The following is a 13,298-nucleotide window of genomic DNA, read 5'->3' as shown; positions in this document are numbered from 1 at the left end:
ATGTTCATCAGTGATATTGGTCTGTAATTTTCATTCTTGTAATATCTTTGTGTGGTTTAGTATCAGGGTGATGGTGGCCTCGTAGAATGAGCTTAGGAGTGTTCCTTCCTTTGTAATTTTTTGGAAGAGTTTCGGAAAGGTAGGTATTAGCTCTTCTCTAAATGTCTGATAGAATTCATCTGTGAAGCCATCTGGTCCTGGACTTCTGTTCGTTGGGAGTTTTTAAATCACAGTTTCAATTTCATTACTTGTGATTGGTCTGTTCATACTTTCTATTTCTTCCTGGTTCAGTCTTGGAAGGTTGTACCTTTCTAAGGATTTGTCCATTACTTCCAGGTTGTCCATTTTATTGGCATATAGCTGCTTATAGTAGTCTCTTATGATCCTTTATATTTCTATGGTGTCAGTTGTAATTTCTCCTTTTTCATTTCTAATTTTATTGATTTTAATCCTCTCCCTTTTCTTTCTGATGAGTCTGACCAAAGGTTTATCAATTTTGTTTATCTTCTCAAAGAACCAATTTTTAGTTTTATTGATCTTTGCTATTGTTTTCTTTTTCTGTTTCATTTTTTTCTGCTCTAATCTTTATGATTTCTTTCCTTCTACTAACTTCGGGGGGTTTTTTTGTTCTTCTTTCTCTAGTTGCTTTAGGTGTAAAGTTTGATTGTTTATTTGAGATTTTTCTTGTTTCTTGAGGTGAGATTGAATTGCTATAAACTTCCCTCTTAGAACTGCTTTTGCTGCCTCCATGGTTTGGGTTGTTGTGTTTTCATCGTCATTTGTTTCTATGTATTTTTTTGATTTCCTCTGATTTCTTCAGTGATCTCTTCGTTATTTAATAGTGAATGTTTAGCCTCTATGTGTCTGTGTTTTTTACAGGTTTTTTCCTGTAATTGATTTCTAATCTCATAGCACTGTGGTCAGAAAAGAAGCTTGACACGATTTCAATTTTCTTAAATTACCAAGGTTTGATTTGTGACCCGAGATGTGCTCTATCCTGGAGAATGACCCATGAGCACTTGAGAAGAAAGTGTATTCTGCCACTTTGGGGTGGAAAGTCCTATAAATATCAGTTAAGTCTATCTGGTCTGTTTTGTCATTTAAAGCTTGTGTTTCCTTATTTATTTTCTGTCTGGATGTCTGTCCATTGGTGTAAGTGGGGTGTTAAATTCTCCCACTATTATTTTGTTACCGTCAATTTCCCCTTTTATGGCTGTTAGCATTTGCCTTATGTATTGAGGTGCTCATATATTGGATGCGTAAATATTTATAATTGCTGTATCTCCTTCTTTGATTGACCCCTTGATCATTATGTAATGTCTGTCCTTCCTTGTCTCTTGTAGTAGTCTTTATTTTAAAGTCTAGTTTATCTGATATGAGTATTGCTACTCCAGCTTTCTTTTGATTTACATTTGCATGGAATATCTTTTTCCATCCCCTCACTTTCAGTCTGTATATGGCCCTAGATCTGAAGTGGGCCTCTTGTAGACAGCATATACACAGGTCTTATTTTTGTGTCCATTCTGCCACTCTGTGTCTTTTGGTTGTAGCATTTAATCCATTTACATTCAAGGTAATTATGGATATGTATGTTCCTATTACCATTTTCTTAATTGCTGTAGGATTGTTTTTATGGGTCTTTTTCTTTTCTTGTGTTTCCTGCTTATATAAGTTCCTTTAGTATCTGTTGTAAAGCTGGTTTCGTGGTGCTAAATTCTCTTGGCTTTTGCTAGTCTGTAAAGCTTTTGATTTCTCTGTCAAATCTATATGAGATCCTTGCTGGGTAGAGTAACCTTGGTTGTAGGTTTTCTGCTTTCGTCACTTTAAATATATCCTGCCACTCTCTTCTGGCCTGCAGAGTTTCTGCTGAAACATCAGCTGATAAACTTATGCAGAGTCCCTTGTATGTTATTCTTTGCTTTTACCTTGCTGCTCTTAATATTTTTTCTTTGAATTTAATTTTTGTTAGTTTGATTAATATGTGTCTTGACGTGTTTCTTCTTGGGTTTATCCTGTATAGTACTCTCTGCACTTCCTGGGCTTGGGTGGCTGAGATATTTTCTCAGATTCTTTCTCTTTTTCTTCTTCTGGGACCCCTATAATTCGAATATTGGTGCATTTACTGTTTTTCCAGAGGTCTCTGAGACTGTCCTCATTTCTTTTCATTCTTGTTTCTTTATTCTGCTCCTCAGCAGTTATTTCCACCATTCTATCTTCCAGCTCACTTATTCATTCTTCTGCTTCAGTTATTCTGGTATTGATTTTTTCTAGTGTATTTTTCATTTCAGTTATTGTGTTGTTCATCACTGTTTGTTCTTTAGTTCTTCTAAGCCCTTGTTACACATTTCTTGTATTTTCTCAATCCATGCCTCCATTCTATTTCCAAGATTTTGGATCATCTTTACTATCATTACCCTGAATTCTTTTTCAGGTAGTTGCCTATTTCCTCTTCATTTATTTGATCTTATAGGTTTTTACCTTACTCTTTCATGTGTAAAATATTTTTTTGTCATCTCTTTTTTTTTTGATGGGTGGGGCTGTGTTCCTGTCTTGCTGATTGTTTGGCCCAAGGCATCTAGCACTGGAGTTTGCAGGCAGTTGGGTGGAGCCAGGTCTTGGTGCCGAGATGAGGACCTCCAGGAGAGCTCACACCAGTTAATATTCCCTGGGGTCTAAGGTTCTCTGTTAGTCCAGTGATTTGGACTTGGTGCTCCCACCACAGTAGCTCAGGCCTGACCCCCGGCCTGGGAATCAAGGCCCCACAAGCCTCACGGTATGGCAAAAAAAAAAAAAAAAAAAAGGTGACAAACAAAAAGGAGCAGAACAATGATAAAGAATAAAAAATAAAATAAAATTAGAAAAATTAAGAAATGTTAGAAAAAACGAAAAGAAAAATGAAACAACAACAACAAACAAAGCAGAACCACAACAGCTAAAAAAAAAAAAAAGCTCGGAAAAGTCCTTGGTGGTGGGGGGGTGGGGCAGGGCTCATGTCGGGACTCTCGTGGCCGGAAGAGGCCTTGGTGGGGTGGGGTCCCCAGGACCCAGGACCCTTGTGTCCGGAAAAGGCCTTTGCAGGGGGCAGGGGGTGGCAGGGCTTGGGCTCAGGACCCTGAGGCTGGAAAAGGCCCTGCCATGGGGTGCAGGATTTAAGCTCAGGATCTGCACAGCAGGAGGGAGCCCTGGAGGGCAGAGGTTCAGGCACGGGACCCTAGCAGGCTCGCAGGGGCCCGAATGGGCAGGGGAGACCCTGGCCGGGTTCCCCTCTGATCCCCCAATGTCCTGAAGGTCTCTCCCTGTCCCCGCTGATCCCCTCACTGTGAGTGGGCCCCTCCGAGCGTGGGAGCCTTTCCCCTCCTCCAGCCACCCCTCAGGGGTGCCAGTCCCATCCTGTCTCCACTTTTCCTCCTCCCTCCCTCCATCCCATGACCCCAGGACCCACACAGCCGGAGGGGGCCCCAGAGGACGAAGGTTCAGGCCCAGGACCCCAGCAGGCTCACTGGGGCCCAAGCTGGCGGGGGAGACACTGGCCACATTCCCCTCCAACTCCCCTACCCGCTGAAGGTCTCTCCCTGTCCCCGCTTATCCCCTCCCTGTGAGTGGTCCCCTCCAAGGGTGTGAACCCCTCCCCTCCCCCTGCTGCCCCTCAGGGGCACTGGTCCCATCCCACCTCCACTTTTCCTCCCCGCCTCCTTCCCCCCCCACACACATCCTACCAGGTCGTGTGGGGATTCTTCCTGTCCCCTTAGGGGTCCAAGGTCCCCCACCAGTGCCTATTAGGTGCCCTAGTTGTGACGAGACACAAACTCCTAGTTCTCCTACTCCGCCATCTTGACTCCGCCCTGTACCATGGTAACTATTAAGAAAAATTGTTCACATAAACTGCTATTTTGAGTCTTTTAGCTTCTATTTCTATTTCCATTTTTATTTACATAGAAAGATTGTTGAATTACATGCAATTAAATCAGAGCTTTCTGCTTCACAGCCTAGCATCTGTTTTGAATAAATTCTATGATAGAATAACACTCTGACATCGCAGCCTGTTGCTCTGAGAATAGAACATCAAATAATTGGCAGCAACAATTTACTCAGCAGGGTAGCTTAGGATAAATTTAAAGAAAAGAGGCCAAGTAATGTAAGCAGAGAGGGTAGGGGGTCCTCAGAGAAAGAGAACCAGGAATGGCTTTCTTGACATAAGAACCCATTTTGGCCTAAGCCATTTTGTGATCTAAGCCTGGTGGCAATGCTTGCCCTTGAACAAGTCTCAGTAATTAATGATCTTAAGGGAAGGAATGCAGAAACTAGGGAGAAACAGTCAAGAAACAAGAGAGCAGGACTTCCTTGGTGGCACAGTGGTTAAGAATCCGCCTGCCAATGCAGGGGACACGGGTTCAAGCCCTGGTCTGGGAAGATCCCACATGCCGTGGAGCAACTAAGCCCGTGCACCACAACTACTGAGCCTGCGCTCTAGAGCCCACGAGCCACAGTTACTGAAGTCCATGTGCCTAGAGGCAGTGCTCCACCACGAGAGAACCCACCACGATGGGAAGACTGCACACCGCAACAAAGAGTATCCCCCGCTTGCCATAACTAGAGAAAGCCCACAAGAAGCAATGAAGACCCAATGCAGCTAAAAATAAATAAATAAATAAATTTATTTTTTTTAAAAAAGACAAAATAGTGCAGCCTTGGGCAGGGTCCTGGTTCCTCAAGTGATACACATAGTAACATATCTTTGAGTTCTGCAGAAACTTAGGCCCCCATCCAGGTGGAGGATGGAATGATGATGTTGACCCTCCTGACTTCAATCAACTAAAACTTGGACTCTGTCAACCTTTGCCCCAATTCTATGCTGAATTCTCCTCTGCTCAAGCCCCCTCATGAATATGCATGTACCCTTAGATTAAAACTTCCCCTTGGGCTTCCCTGGTGGTGCAGTGGTTAAGAATCCATTTGCCGGGCTTCCCTGGTGGCGCAGTGGTTGAGAATCTGCCTGCTAATGCAGGGGACACGGGTTCGAGCCCTGGTCTGGGAGGATCCCACATGCCGCGGAGCGGCTGGGCCCGTGAGCCACAATTGCTGAGCCTGCGCGTCTGGAGCCTGTGCCCCGCGACGGGAGGGGCCGCGATAGAGAAAGGCCCGCGCACCGCGATGAAGAGCGGTCCCCGCACCGCGATGAAGAGCGGTCCCCGCACCGCGATGAAGAGTGGCCCCCGCTTGCCGCAACTGGAGAAAGCCCTCGCACGAACCGAAGACCCAACACAGCCAAAAATAAATAAATAAATAAATAAATAAGAAAATCCTTTAAAAAAAAAAAAAAAGAATCCATTTGCCAATGCAGGGGACAAGGGTTCAAGCCCTGGTCCGGGAAGATCCTACATGCCGCGGAGCAACTAAGTCCATGCACCACAACTACTGAGCCTGTGCTCTGGAGCCCGTGAGCCACAACTACTGAGCCCACGTGCCACAACTACTGAAGCTCGTGTGCCTAGAGCACATGCTCTGCAACAAGAGAAGCCACTGCAATAAGAAGACCGTGCACCGCAACGAAGAGTAGTCCCCACATGCCTCAACTAGAGAAAGACCGCGCAGCTACGAAGACCCAGCACAGCCAAAACTAAATAAATAAATAAAATAAATTTATTAAAAAAAAAAAATTCCCTGAATTTGCTGTTAGGGGAGACACTGCTTTGGGAAAGATCCCCAGTGTTCTCCTTACTTGCTGCAAGTAATAAATCCTTCCTTCTCTCAATCTTTGGCTTGTTTGTATCTGTTGGCTCGACACCCAGCAGGAGGTGAACCCAGATTTTGGGTAACAGTAACAATTCCCATTTTTCAAGCATTGCCTTGACACCTTTGAGTTATCTAACAAATATAAAATTTGAAATTTTACACCACTAAGAAATATATTCACTGAAACTGAAACAGGAGGGAAGGGGGCAGGGCACAACCTTTAAAAGAATGACATAGCCATTGAGGACAGGACAAAAACTGGTAGAACCAACTAGGTACGATATGGTGGAAGATTTGACTTCCAGGAGACGTTGAGCCCCATTGTACGCCCATTGTACGCCCACTGTAATACATTAGCATGCTAAATGACACACCTATAAGTGCCATGACAGAGTTCTGAGGCCAACCATAAAAGGCCAAAAAGTGGCAGGAGGCCCAAATCCTGGAAATCCCTGCCCTTTCTCCAAAATAGGTGGAATAATCCTCCCACTTGTTAACCTATGAAATTACCCAGCCCATAAAAACTAACCATCCCATATTTTGGGGCTGCTCTCAAGCTTTTTGAGATGGACTGCATTCTGTCTATGGAATGTGTATCTCTAAATAAATCCACTTCTTACCTATCACTTTGCCTCTCACTGAATTCCTTCTGTGCTGAGACATAAAGAACCTGAGCTTCATTAAGCCCTGAGACCAGGTGTGTGATTTCAACTAAAAGACAATGGGTTCAAGTCCCAATCTGGGTTTTGGCTAGGTTTGAGTCCCAGCCCATGTGTTCAAGTCCCAATCCGACGTGTGTGGTTTCAGCACTAGTGAAGTTATTCTTATCGTATATCTAGTGTCCTTGTCAGGAATTGAGCTGTGAAGTCAATGAATATATATCTTGGGGACTCCTTTATTACAGAAAGGAAAGGGATCTAAGATTTCCATGTGATGCACAGTCCTTCCCAACAGGTTCAGATGTGGTTCCGCATGGTCCAGCAACCTATAAACCAAAAAAATAAGACACCCAGTCTTCCTGCTGGGGAAATTCTAGGAGCCTGATGGTTGTTTTAAGGCTCAAAGTCTTTTTTAGTCCAGGTACCTAGTTTCTTGAACAACACAATTCCCTTAAACTTAGCAGACTTTCTAACATATTTGCTTTTACTTCCATATTCTAAATTCCACTTTCTAGTTCTTTCTTATACATATATAATTCTCGAGAATGATTTATTTCTTTGCTTCCTCATACATATGCCCCTCACTCTCAACTTAATTAAGGATGGCTATCTTGAGGCTATCTGCAGCAACAAGTTTCGATGGCAAGGTTAAAAACCTTAATCTGATCTTTGCAAAAAGATTGAGTCACATTTTATTTTAACTGAGAGATATTTTAGTGCCTTTGTCACTTAAATTTTTTCCAGTCTTATCTTTTGTTACTTAGGATCTAGGAGCAGTCAGCTTTTCTCATTCTGAAAGGACCTTGATCTCTAGAATTCCTTAGTACCCTTCTATCTCTCCTAAAAAAAACAAACAGTTCTCATCTGAGCTCCCCTCTTTCACGTAATATCTTGCTAAAGGCAGATAACTGTAACCGACACATTATCACTCTGCCTCCATTTACTTCCCATAGATTTAGAGTCTCACTAGGTTCATGGTTAACTTCTACTTCTCATTGGGGACAGTTTTACTAAATATTTTACCAAGGTACAGTAGGGCTGTCCAGCTAACCAGCCTGCTACTCTGCTTCTTTCTTGCCTGCTGCCTACTTATTCTATACAACATATTTTATGTTTCTGCACCCTCCTTCCAAACACCAATGTCTGTATTCATGTGGTAGTCATTACTGTCATTTACCAAATATGTCTGGATTTCCATTTTCTTGACACATAGTAGGATTCCATTTCTTTGTTCTTTTTAAAGATAAGCATGACCATTTGACTTGTTTTGATAGAAGTGATATATCACAATGCACAGAAACATTAAAAGCCAATGTATAATTTACCATAGTTCTTTTCCACTGCTGTGGTGATCATGGAAGCATAAGTCAAGATGAAGTTTTTATCAGCCTAGGTATGATGACTAGAGTCTTCTTGATGGCATACTGTAAACAAGAAATTAATTTTCGGTTGATAAGATATTGAGATTTTGGTGTTATTGTAACATAGCCTAGTCCTGACAAATATAGTCAAGGTATGGTAAATGTTCAATAAACAACCCTGAAATTTCAGTGGCTTAACATAGCAGAATCATATTTCTCCTTCGTTTGACAGTTCAGTGTGGTATTTGGCAGGCAATCTTCCATGTGATGATTGAGGGATCTAGACTACTTCCATTTTGGGGCTCCACTATTCCCTGGGATGATAGAGTCCTCTCCTGAGTGATTTGAATCTGGCTGACTGGCAGGTAAAGAGCAGCCTAAGGCAGGAGATTTTCATGGCAGGGCAGGAAATATAATCTTACTGTGTCTCCAGGATAAGAAAAAATGACTTTCAGTGAACACATAGCACTCCCTGACACAGAGACCTGGAGCTCCACTGAATGAATCTGCAGGTCGCTCAGGCCTTGACTTTCTTTTAAGGTGTGTACAGGGCTGGCTCCATGAGCATATCTGAGAATTCTCTGGTTGTTTAGCCCATAGAGAGAAAATATCTTGAAAAAAATTTTGTGTGCTTTTCTTTTCTGAACATTCTTGTTCATGACCATTTTAATCAGTGTCATTCTTATTGCCTTGAGGAGAATTATGATGGTAAAGTCAGAAATGAAAATCAGTTAACGTTTAATTTTTTTTTACTTTAAAAATATGCTCTTGAAACCTCATGATAGTAACAAAATAAATAAATAAAATGCAATTGAAAGCCAAAATTTTTGTTTCTTATGAGCCATATTTTCCTTAGAGACAAGAAGGCCCTTGCAAATTAAAAGTCCAGGCCCTGAAAGAAGCAGAGCATAGAGTTTATGCCATAACAATTGGCTAGAGAGGGTTCAAGAGTTGGATAGAGGTCGATCTTGGATGAGGTCTCTGTGAGGCTAGAGATGAGGGAGTAGATCTGTGAGGAACACTTGGAGAGGAGCAGACTCAATGATAAGAAATGCCAACACCGTCATTTTCAGGGCCCAGAGCAGTATGGGTGCGAAGTAAATGAGACTATTTGCAGATCATTTATTGCCTTTCTAGGAATCACTGCCTCCACTGACCGGGCTGCACAGTCATGTGAACTAATCTGCTCAGTGCTGAGTAGGGAGGGCCTTCAGTAACTGCCCACATGTCACCTATGGACTTTCCAAAGAAGTGATGCCTAACCAAAGCCGAAGAATTTGCTAAGTCCTAGTCAAACTGCCCTGTGTAGATCACGCTATTTTTGATGGCTGAGAACATTGTTAAGATCCTTGAAACTAAACACAGGTTAACATTCAAAATGGTTGTAGTGATATGGAAGGGAAAGCCCCATTACCAGAATTTGGGTAGAAATGGAAAATAGGTCAATTTACCGCTTTTACATGCCTCCTTCTTTGCAATCCTTCTTTGATTATGTGGACTACCTTAAATAAATATCCTTTCTAGACTAGTAGAACTTGACTTTTGGTTGGGTGTACACTAAGGACTCCAGCTAATACATAATTATGTTCCCCTTAGAAGTTTTGATAACACCTTCATATTTTCTTACTTTTTTCTTTGTTTGTTTGTTTGTTTTTTGTTTGGGCTGCTTCCCGACCAGGGATCAAACCCACGCCCCCTGCAGTGGAAGCACAGAGTCTTAACCACTGGACCACCAGGGAAGTCCCTTACTTTTTCAACAATACAATGCTGTGATGTCTAGATAAGCATATATTATTATTATACTATACAGATGGCAAAACTGAGTCACAACACAATTAAATGTTTTATCCAAGGTTGCAAAGTTAAAAACGGCAAATACATCACTTTAATGGTGGTTCTCATTTTAAGAAACCATTTCCACTATGCCAACTTTCTAATATCAAGTTTGGGAAGTATATAGTGTGACAAAAACACGACATCCATCTATGCTTAAGGCTGTGAAAATGTTTATAAGAAAATACCTAAACACAAGCTCCCTGCACTCACTTGTGGTTTTCTCTGCCACCCATCCAAAAACATCTGTTCACCATGTTTTCCTTTCCCTCTGTCATGACAAACAATGTTCCAGGTAGTGGCTACTCTCTCAATCTGAGTCCTGGAGTGGATGATAGCCAGTGTCAGGCTGTAACTGATGTGCTCTAGCACACTGCTTTAGGATGTAAGGGGCACATGGCATATGCTACATAGTTCTGCACTGCTGGGCCTCTTGAAAACACTAGGAGTTCTTGTAGGCTTTACTAAAGCTCCAAAATAGGAATTTCTGTTTTAACATCCCATTTCTACTGTTTTCTTTTTCATTTTTTTTTCTTACTGGAATATAGTTGATTTACAATGTTCTCTTAGTTTCAGGTGTACAGCAAAGTGAATCAGTTATACATATATAAATACATATCCACTCTTTTTTGGACCCTTTTCCCATATAGGTCATTACAAAGTACTGAGTAGAGTTCCCTGTGCTATACAGTAGGTCCTTATTAATTATCTATTTTATATATAGTAGTGTGTATATGTTAATCCAATCTCCCAATTAATCACTCCCTCCCCTTACCCCCTAGTAACCATAGTTTGTCTTCTACATCTGTAACTCTATTTCTGTTTTGTAGATGAGTTCATTTGTACCCTTTTTTTATATTCCTCATAAAACTGATATCATATGATATTTGTCTCTCTCTGCCTGACTTACTTCACTCAGTTTGACAATCTCTGGGTCCATCAGTGTTGCTGCAAATGGCATTATTTCATTCTTTTTAATGGCTGAGTAATAGTCCATTGTATATATGTACTACATCTTCTTTATCCATTCCTCTGTTGATGGACATTTAGATTGCTTCCATGTCCTGGCTATTGTAAATAGTGCTGCAATGAACATTGGGGTGCATGTATCTTTTCGAATTATGGTTTTTTCCAGATGTATACCCAGGAGTGGGGTTGCTGGATCATATGGTAGCTCTATTTTCAGTTTTTTAAGGAACCTCCATACTGTTCTCCATAGCAGCTGCACCAATTTACATTCCCACCAATAGTGTAAGAGGGTTCCCTTTTCTCCACACCCTCCTCAGCATTTATTGTTTGTAGATTTTTTGATGATGGCCATTCTGACTGGGGTGAGGTGATACCTCATTGTAGTTTTGATTTGCATTTCTCTAATAATTAGCGATTTGAGCATCTTTTCATGTGTTTTTTAGCCATCTGTATGTCTTCTTTGGAGAAATATCTATTTAGATCTTCTGCCCATTTTTTGATTGGGTTGTTTGTTTTTTTTGATACTGAGCTGCATGAACTGTTTGTATATTTTGGAGATTAATCCCTTGTCGGTTATTTCATTTGCAAATATTTTCTCCCATTCTGAGGGTTGTCTTTTCATCTTGTTTATGGTTTTCTTTGCTGTGCAAAAGCTTTTAAGTTTAATTAGGTCCCATTTGTTTATTTTTCTTTTTATTTTCATTATTCTAGGAGGTGGATCAAAAAAGATCTTGCTGCAATTTATGTCACAGAGTGTTCTGCCTATGTTTTCCTCTAAGAGTTTTATAGTATCCAGCCTTACATTTAGATCTTTAATCCATTTTGAGTTTATTTTTCTGTGCGATGTTAGGGAGTGTTCTAATTTCATTCATTTACATGTAGCTGTCCAGTTTTCCAAGCACCACTTACTGAAGAGACTATCTTTTCTCCATTGTATACTCTTGACTCCTTTGTCATAGATTAGATGACCGTATGTGCATGGGTTTATCTCTGGGCTTTCTATCCTGTACCATTGATCTATATTTCTGTTTTTGTGCCAGTACTATACTGTCTTGATTTCTGTAGTTTTTGGTATAGTTTGAAGTTGGGGAGCCTGTGATTCCTCCAGCTCCATTTTTCTTTCTCAAGATTGCTTTGGTGGTTTGGGGTCTTTTGTGTTTCCATCCAAATAGTAAATAGTTTTGTTCTAATTCTGTGAAAAATGCCATTGGTAATTCGATAGGGATTGCATTGAATCTGTAGATTGCTTTGGGTAGTATGGTCATTTTCACAATATTGATTCTTCCAATCCAAGAACATGATACATCTCTCCATCTGTTTGTGTCATCTTTGATTTCTTTCATCAATATCTTATAGTTTTCTGAGTACAGGTCTTTTGCCTTCTTAGGTAGGTTTATTCCTAAGGATTTTTTTTTTTTGATTCAATGGTAAATGGGATTGTTTCCTTAATTTCTCTTTCGGATCTTTGTTGTTAGTGTATAGGAATGCAAGAGATTTCTGTGTATTAATTTTATATCCTGCAACTTTACCAAATTCATTGTTTATAGTTTTCTGGTAGCATCTTTAGGATTTTCTATGTATAGATTCATGTCATCTGCAAACAGTGACAATTTTACGTCTTCTTTTCCAGTTTGGATTCATTTTATTTTTTTTTCTTCTCTGACTGCCGTGGCTAGGACTTCCAAAGCTATGTTGACTACTAGTGGTGAGGGTGGACATACTTGTCTTATTCCTGATCTTGGAGAAAATGTTTTCAGTTTTTCACCACTGAGAATGATGTTTGCTGTAGGTTTCTCATATATGGCCATCATTATGTTGAGGTATGTTCCCTCTATGCACACTTTCTGGAGAGTTTTTCTCATAAATGGGTGTTGAATTTTATCAGAAGCTTTTTCTGCATCTATTGAGATGATTATATGGTTTTTCTTCCTTAATTTGTTAATGTGGTGTATCACACTGATTAATTTGTGTATATTGAAGAATCCTTGCACCCCTGGGATAAATTCCACTCGCTCATGGTGTATGATTCTTTTAATGTGTTGTTGGATTCAGTTTCCTAGTATTTTGTTGAGGATTTTTGAATCTATGTTCATCAGTGATATTGGCCTGTAATTTTCTTTTTCTGTGATATCTTTGTCTGGTTTTGGTATCAGGGTGATGGTGGCCTCATAGAATGAGTTTGGGAGTGTTATTTCTTCTGAAGTTTTTTGGAAGAGTTTTGGAAGGGTAGGTGTTAACTCTTCTCTAAATGTTTGATAGAATTCACCTGTGAAGCCATCTGGTCCTGGACTTCTGTTTGCTGGGAGTTTTTAAATCACAGTTTCAATTTCATTACTTCTGATTGGTCTGTTCATATTTTCTATTTCTTCCTGGTTCAGTCTTGGAAGTTTGCACCTTTCTAAGAATTTGTCCATTACTTCCAGGTTGTCCATTTTATTGGCATATAGTTGTTTGTAGTAGTCTCTTATGATCCGTTGTATTTCTGTGGTGTTCATTGTAACTTCTTTTTCATTTCTAACTTTATTGATTTGAGACTTCTCTCTTTTCTTCTTGATGCGTCTGGCAAAAGGTTTATCTGTTTTGTTTACCTTCGCAAAGAACCAGCTTTTACTTTCATTGATCTTTACTATTGTTTTCTTTGTTTCTATTTCATTTATTTCTGCTCTGATTTTTATGATGTATTTTCTTCTACTAACTTGTGGTTTTGTTTGCTCTTCTTTCTCTAGTTGCTTTAGGTGTAAGG

The sequence above is a fragment of the Balaenoptera acutorostrata genome, chromosome 9, assembly GCF_949987535.1.
Source record: "Balaenoptera acutorostrata chromosome 9, mBalAcu1.1, whole genome shotgun sequence".
Taxonomy (NCBI): Eukaryota; Metazoa; Chordata; class Mammalia; order Artiodactyla; family Balaenopteridae; genus Balaenoptera; species Balaenoptera acutorostrata.
This window is presented reverse-complemented; position numbering follows the sequence as displayed.